The sequence below is a fragment of the Schistocerca piceifrons genome, chromosome 11, assembly GCF_021461385.2.
Source record: "Schistocerca piceifrons isolate TAMUIC-IGC-003096 chromosome 11, iqSchPice1.1, whole genome shotgun sequence".
NCBI classification, from domain to species: domain Eukaryota; kingdom Metazoa; phylum Arthropoda; class Insecta; order Orthoptera; family Acrididae; genus Schistocerca; species Schistocerca piceifrons.
In genome coordinates this window covers 4839534-4846518 of record NC_060148.1, presented here as the reverse complement: position 1 = coordinate 4846518, position 6985 = coordinate 4839534, and the positions used below count along the sequence as shown (strand labels likewise).

The following is a 6985-nucleotide window of genomic DNA, read 5'->3' as shown; positions in this document are numbered from 1 at the left end:
TAAATGACTTTCGCTTTTGACCAGCATTAAATTCTAGTTGTAACTAAGGCTATCAGTATCAACTAGTTTCAACTAGTAAGAACGCGTTCTAACTAAACTAGACAACACTAGTTTTCACTAAATTTATTTAGGGTAAATATTAAAATTAAGAGCAACTACTTGTTGATAGAAATAAAAAACAGCATTTTTGTATTGTGCAATGCAATATTTATTGACACTATTCATCATACATCTAAGTCATTAATATTAACTACAGCAATACAAAAATAACTATCCACTAAAAAAACATTTTAAGGAACATTACAGAGCCATATTAACAGTATTAGTTACGAAAGTGGACAAAATAATCGTACAGGAAAAGTATATTAATTACTCATATATTTGACAAAAGTTGGTACAGTCTTAATAAAAGAGAAACGTACCAAAAAATTTTAAAAATAAATTTTGATTATTTGTTACTGCAAGGCAAACTGTCGTGACATTTTGAGTTACAAAGGTTTCCTTTTTCCTACAAAAGCACCTTTTTGAAATACATGCCTTCTTACACACACAGCGAACAAATCCTTGTTCTGATGCTAAGGTTGCCATCTTGGCAGCAGTTCTTAATGATACCTTTGTCTCTGGTACGTCTTCCAGCAGCAAGAATTTCCCTTTGAACACGTCGAATTCGGATCTGGAAGAGAATTTTTAATTAACTTGTTTGAAAGGCGAATAGGTACTTAATACATATTATAAAATATATTACAATGTAAGTATTAAAACTTGAAATATTAATTAATTACTCGAATAGTTAGCAACATTTTCAGAGCATTAAATCAATGAATTAATGAATATGTCTGACATTTGTCCTTAATTATTGAAATCAATTCAGAAATACATACCTGCAATACAATTTGTCAAGTATCCCATATTTCGTTCCAATCTTGTGCAAACCTGTTCATCTTTCTGAAGAATAGCTCCAATAATATCGGGGAGATCTTGCTTTTGCTCTGTCGATAACAGGAATCGGTATAATCAAATTGTCACTGATTTCTACAGTGGCGTGTATTGAATCTGAAGCCATCTTCATTCTTTTGGCCTGTTTCATCAGGTTTTCATGAGCGTTTTCTCTAGCTGTTCGTATTTGAGATTGTCGTTTCGTTATAGCTTCTGGATCTTCGTGACAAGCTGGAGTTATATGAGGCTCTGCACACATACTAGCTACGGCTTCTGGATCCTCTTGGTTGGCTGCTGCTGTTGCTGGAGACTGTATACCTGTACTGGGCGAAGCTCCTGCATCTTCTTGTCTGGCTGCAGCTGTAATCTGTCCATTGCTACTAGCCATGACTGCTGTCTCCCCTGAGTCGTGCGATAGTTCCAGTTCACCAGGTGTCTCATTTACTGCGTCTACCACATTAATTTTATGTAAAGCCTCTTTAAAATCATCTTCATCTTGTATCTCCTTAATAATATCTAGGGGCAAACTCGAAGTCATAAGCCATACTCGTGGTTCTGTGCCAAACATAGCTTTGTAAGGTGTTTGCTTGATACCAGAATGGTATGCCCGATTTTTCATAATGTAGCGGGACTTTGAATTTCGCCGCGCTACGCTCGTTCCCTCAGATAAAAAATATCCCGTCGCAGCGGTATGAGCGCTCGACGGCAGAGAAAATACTGAAATGGTAACTCTTTTTTTGTTTTTCTATCCGTTTCTTGATTGTCTCTTGATAGCCGAAGCTTAAGGCAGACGTGATCTGATGAAGACGTTAAAAAAAAAACTTTTTAGCTACTCTTGATCTGATTTTAATATGTAGACATATTGTGGAAGTTGTTAAGAAATTCGGAGGATGCAAGTAGCAAAGTAAATTAAATTGCATACAGTATCAAGATGATTTTAATTGGTATAAATTGGTGATTCCTGGACGATTGCAAGATTTCGGAGCAGACTTTTCACGCTGAAATGAAGGAGATTTTTTAAGACCTGGACGCCGCACGAAAGAAGACAAGTTAACCTGGTAAAGGATGATCTCTCATCTACGCCACTTCCCCCTGTCAGTTACATTCTGTTATTCTCTGTTCCTTTTCAATACTTTTTGTAGTGGAAATTGGTTTAACTTTTGCTCAAAAACGCCACAAGGACCACCCCAACTATAGCTTTTCTGTAATACGAAGTCCGATCTGCTTTTCATTCTTTCTTTCCCTTTTTTCACGGTCATTAACGATTTAAAAAAAAACATTTTCACTTACGATTTCTTCCCACATTTTCAACCTTTTTTCTTTTTTTTTTCTTCTCTCTTTTCTTTTTTTGTTAACCACTACAATAAACTGTACAAAGCGAAGACCGTTTGACCATTTGGTGGTAATGTTCTCTTGCACCCATGAAGCCAATATTTTTTCAACGTCTTGGTTGGTGCGTTCGACAGAACCTCGGCTTTGGCTGTGCCTCGGTTTTCCGTGAACCGGTTTACACACGGGCCGAAATACAGCCAGCTCGTTTATGACAGAATTAACAACTTCTCTGCCGTTGTCAGAGTGTAAATTACAAGGAGCACCAAATGTCAACAACATATCTGCTAAATGATGTGCCACTTCCTCTGCCGCCGCGCGGGATTAGCCGAGCGGTCTGGGGCGCTGCAGTCATGGACTGTGCGGCTGGTCCCGGTGGAGGTTCGAGTCCTCCCTCGGGCATGGGTGTGTGTGTTTGTCCTTAGGATAATTTAGGTTAAGTAGTGTGTAGGATTAGGGACTGATGACCTTAGCAGTTAAGGGGCTCCGGAAAGGCTCAAAATCATGAAAAGTTCAAATTTTACTTTTTTGCGTTTTCTGAATCTGCAGACTATTACCTTTTAATAGATATATAATTTATTCAATTCCGAAGACTACAACTATTTTTAAATTTTTTTTGAAATGTGTTCTACATGAGCGTGACCCACTGTGGCGCTGTTAAACGGCTGTCAAATGGTGTTATTATTAACGTCCGTGTTCATCAGGTACATTTTAGTGATGTGAGATAAAGTATGTGTTGTGGCTAACCTGTGATGGTTCAATATATATCGCTGGTGTGATTGTCGATTGTTTCATGTTTATTTACTCTGTCGTTATCTCGAAAATATTCGTAATTAATTCTGTTTCTTGAGTCTCTGTTTTGTTGAAGTATAATAATGAGTAAAAGTAAAGTTATTAGAAATCCTCTGAAGGCTTTTAAGAAAAGGAGAAATGTTGGAAAGCCAAAGGTATGTGTTATTAGTGTAAACAATAAAGACGATAACCAAGTGAGTGAACCTAACCTCTCAAGTACACCTGCCCATAGCAATCCAAGTGGGAAAGAAAATACTTCACAGAAGAAGCTTGGTTCAATGAGTGAAAACTATGAATGTTTTATGGGCGAATCGGATGTGAATGAAATATTTGATATGTCGGTTCTCAAAGGAATTTTTTCAAACTGTGTAAGATGTATTCATTGTAGTGAAGTTGATCTGGAACTCTCCATAGTAAAGCACGTAGGACTTGCTAGTGAAATACAACTGAAATGTGATAAGTGTTCATACATGACCACCTTTTGGAACAGTGTTGCAGTAACTGCAACTGAAGAAAATGGTAACAAAATCTACGAACACAACAACGAGCGATGCTTGCTTTAGACAAGAAACGCCTTCGGGCTGCAGACAGGGCTGTAAAGAGTGTAGAAATACAAGCAAGAGTAAACAGGGGGAGGAACAAGAGGAAGCTGGAGGAGGAGTTTGCAGAGGATGAAGATAATCCATCCTATGGACCTGGAATGCACTAAAAAGTTAATCCAATCTTTGTCGCTCGATTCCCAAAACTTTTATTTTCTCATACTAATTACAAGTTTTCTAAAGATCTTCCAACCATATTTGTTTCAAACTTTCAGTAAATGTTACACAGTACCTTCTGCATGATTTAACACAGCCTTTTTCCAAAAAAAACTGTATATTTTTGAATATATAAATAAAAAATTGCAAAAAAATGTTGTGAATTTTCATTACAATTGAAAAAAATCATCTTTAATAACTGAACTAAAATTTTGTAAAATCCCTGTGTTAAGTTGTAGCCCATATTCCAATAAATAATCTGTAAAAAGTTCAACTTCCTACCTCAAATACTTTGTGAGGAAAGATGTAATTCATAAGCGTTATTTTAACATTGCAAGTATAGGGCGTTCCGGAGCCCCTTAAGTCCCATAAGATTTCACACACACACACACACACACACACACACACACACGGACACACTTCCTCTGCCCTCTTACTTTGCAGTGCACGTAACTAAACAAATTTTGTCACGTGGTCCTGAGACACCGTTACATATTTAAATGAGCCACTTTGTGAAAACGCGTTTTGCCTAGTTAAAACTAGTTTTTACTGACTTTCGCTTTTGACCAGCAGTAAATTCTAACTGTAACTAAGGCTATCAGTATCAACTAGTTTCAACTAGTAGGGATGCGTTCTAACTAAAAACAGGTTTTGACAGTAACATATATATCATCAGGCAGCAAAAATCATGGCATGCATATTGCCCAGACCATATTCATCTAGTATTTCAGAATGAGAGCACTTAGTGTCTTGCAACAAACGTTACTTGTCATTTCAAACTTTTTCTAAACTTACTCACGCTCACATGCTTAACGTCATTTATTTAACACATTTACCTATTTGTAAATTAATCAGAATTCTGAAACTGTTTTATGTAACAGAGTTCAATTCCTTAAAGAATTGGGGACTTACTGAAAATTCATACACTGAGTTGAGAAAATTTATACCTCTATAAATTTTACAATCTTTCCAGTCAACACTATTGAACAAAGATACTACTTTGTATTTACTCTCTAACAAGTAATAAAGAAAAGACGAGAATAAACCGACAACAGACATTATAGATTTAAAACTTCCTGGCAGATTAAAACTGTGTGCCCGACCGAGACTCGAACTCGGGACTTTTGCCTTCCGCGGGCAAGTGCTTTACCATCTGAGCTACCCATGCACGACTCACACCCGCTACTCACCGCTTTACTTCTGCCAGTATCTCGTCTCCTACCAGAAGTAAAGCTGTGAGTACGGGGCGTGAGTCGTGCTTGGGTAGCTCAGATGGTAGAGCACTTGCCCGCGAAAGGCAAAGGTCCCGAGTTCGAGTCTCGGTCGGGCACACAGTTTTAATCTGCCAGGAAGTTTCATATCAGCGCACACTCCGCTGCGGAGTGAAAATCTCATTATAGATTTAGTTTTATCCATATTTTGCACTGTGAACCTGCTGTATTCAATAAGCAAGAAGTGCAAATGATAACACTTTTAGTCACCATTTTTTCTTGTTTCATTGAATCACACGAAAAAATTGTGACTCATGGTGTTATTATCCTTACTTTCTTTGTGTTTTTAGATTTGGTTACAGCATTTGGCAATGTTAACAGAAACAAAATCTGCACTACAATGCAAAACACTAGATATTTCAGCAAATTAGTAACGGTCATAAGAAGCCTGTAAAAAGAAGCAAAAATTATGAAAAATACGGGTGAAACAATAACAGAAAAAATGTTAGTAAAGAAAGAAGTGTAATACCTGTATGAATGACATTATCCCGACTAAAGGCAACACATACAAAAAGGTATTAAAACACAAAAAAAACACTATGTCAAACGTTTTTCTTTATGCAGATTATGCCTTGATAGTGCGAGAAAAACGAATACTACTTCAAATGTGCAATGAACCACATGAATTATCCTTGTAAAGAATACGATTCTGAGATGACAAAAAAAAAAAAAAAAAAAAAAAAACGGTGGATAAAGTGACGGCTTCGTGGGACAAATATCCGGTCCGATCGAAATGTAGAATTGGAAGAGGAGATTGGTGATTAACGTCCCTTCGACAACGAGGTCATTAGAGACGGAGCACAAGTTCGGATTAGGAAGGATGGGGGAGGAAATCGACCGTGCCCTTTCAAAGAAACCATCCCGGCATTTGCCTGAAGTGAAATAGCGGAAAACCTAAATCAGGATGGCCGGACGGGGGTTTGAACCGCCGTCCTCCCGAATGCAAGTCCAGTGTTCTAACCACTGTGCCACCTCTCTCGGTTCCAGATGTGGAGATTTACAAACATGGTTAACAGCAATCGACACGGTCTGTGTGCGTTAATGTAAGACCTTTGTTGGTTGCTGTTTATGTGGTTTTATGTAATTCCATAAAATAGAAATTAAAAGACAATCCTCAGAATTTTACGAGTTATCTTGACAAGTTATGGACCCAGTAGCGCAAGAAATCTGGCGAAGTAAAATGTTTTAAATTACAAGCGTAAAAAGATTATGCTCTTTCGTGTAAGAAGATCTGCATATTGTGCGTCGAAGCGTCAGCAGAAGATACAACACTAAGCAGTGTGCCGAAATTAAAAGACGCTGCAAGTTTTCCGTTACGGGATCTGGAAATAAATGTAATGTTCATGAGAGAAGGCCTTGGTTGGTTGGGTTGCTTGGGTGAAGAGACCAAACCGCGAGCTCATTGTCTCATTGGATTAGGGGAGGATGGTGAAGGAAGTCGGTCGTGCCCTTTCAAAGGGACTATCCCAGCATTTGCCTGGAGCGATTTAGGGAAATCACGGGAAACCTAAATCAGGATAAGATTTTCACTCTGCAGCGGAGTATGCGCTGATATGAAACTTCCTGGCAGATTAAAACTGTGTGCCCGACCGAGACTCGAACTCGGGACCTTTGCCTTCCGCGGGCAAGTGCTCTACCAACTGAGCTACCGAAGCACGACTCACGCCCGGTACTCACAGCTTTACTTCTGCCAGTACCTCGTCTCCTACCTTCCAAACTTTACAGAAGCTCTCCTGCGAACCTTTCAGAACTAGCACTCCTGAAAGAGAGGATATTGCGGAGACATGGCTTAACCACAGCCTGGGGGATGTTTCCAGAATGAGATTTTCACTCTGCAGTGGAGTGTGCACTGATATGGAACTTCCTGGCAGATTAAAACTGTGCGCCCGACCGAGACTCGAA

General features: G+C 38.6%; 1 non-coding gene across 1 annotated transcript; it reads right to left on the bottom strand.

The window, feature by feature from the left end:
- Window positions 1-6664: 6664 nt before the first annotated feature.
- Trnap-cgg lies at window positions 6665-6739 on the bottom strand. The gene has a single exon. It is a non-coding gene; the product is annotated as a tRNA-Pro (tRNA).
- Between the last annotated feature and the right edge of the window lie 246 nt (window positions 6740-6985).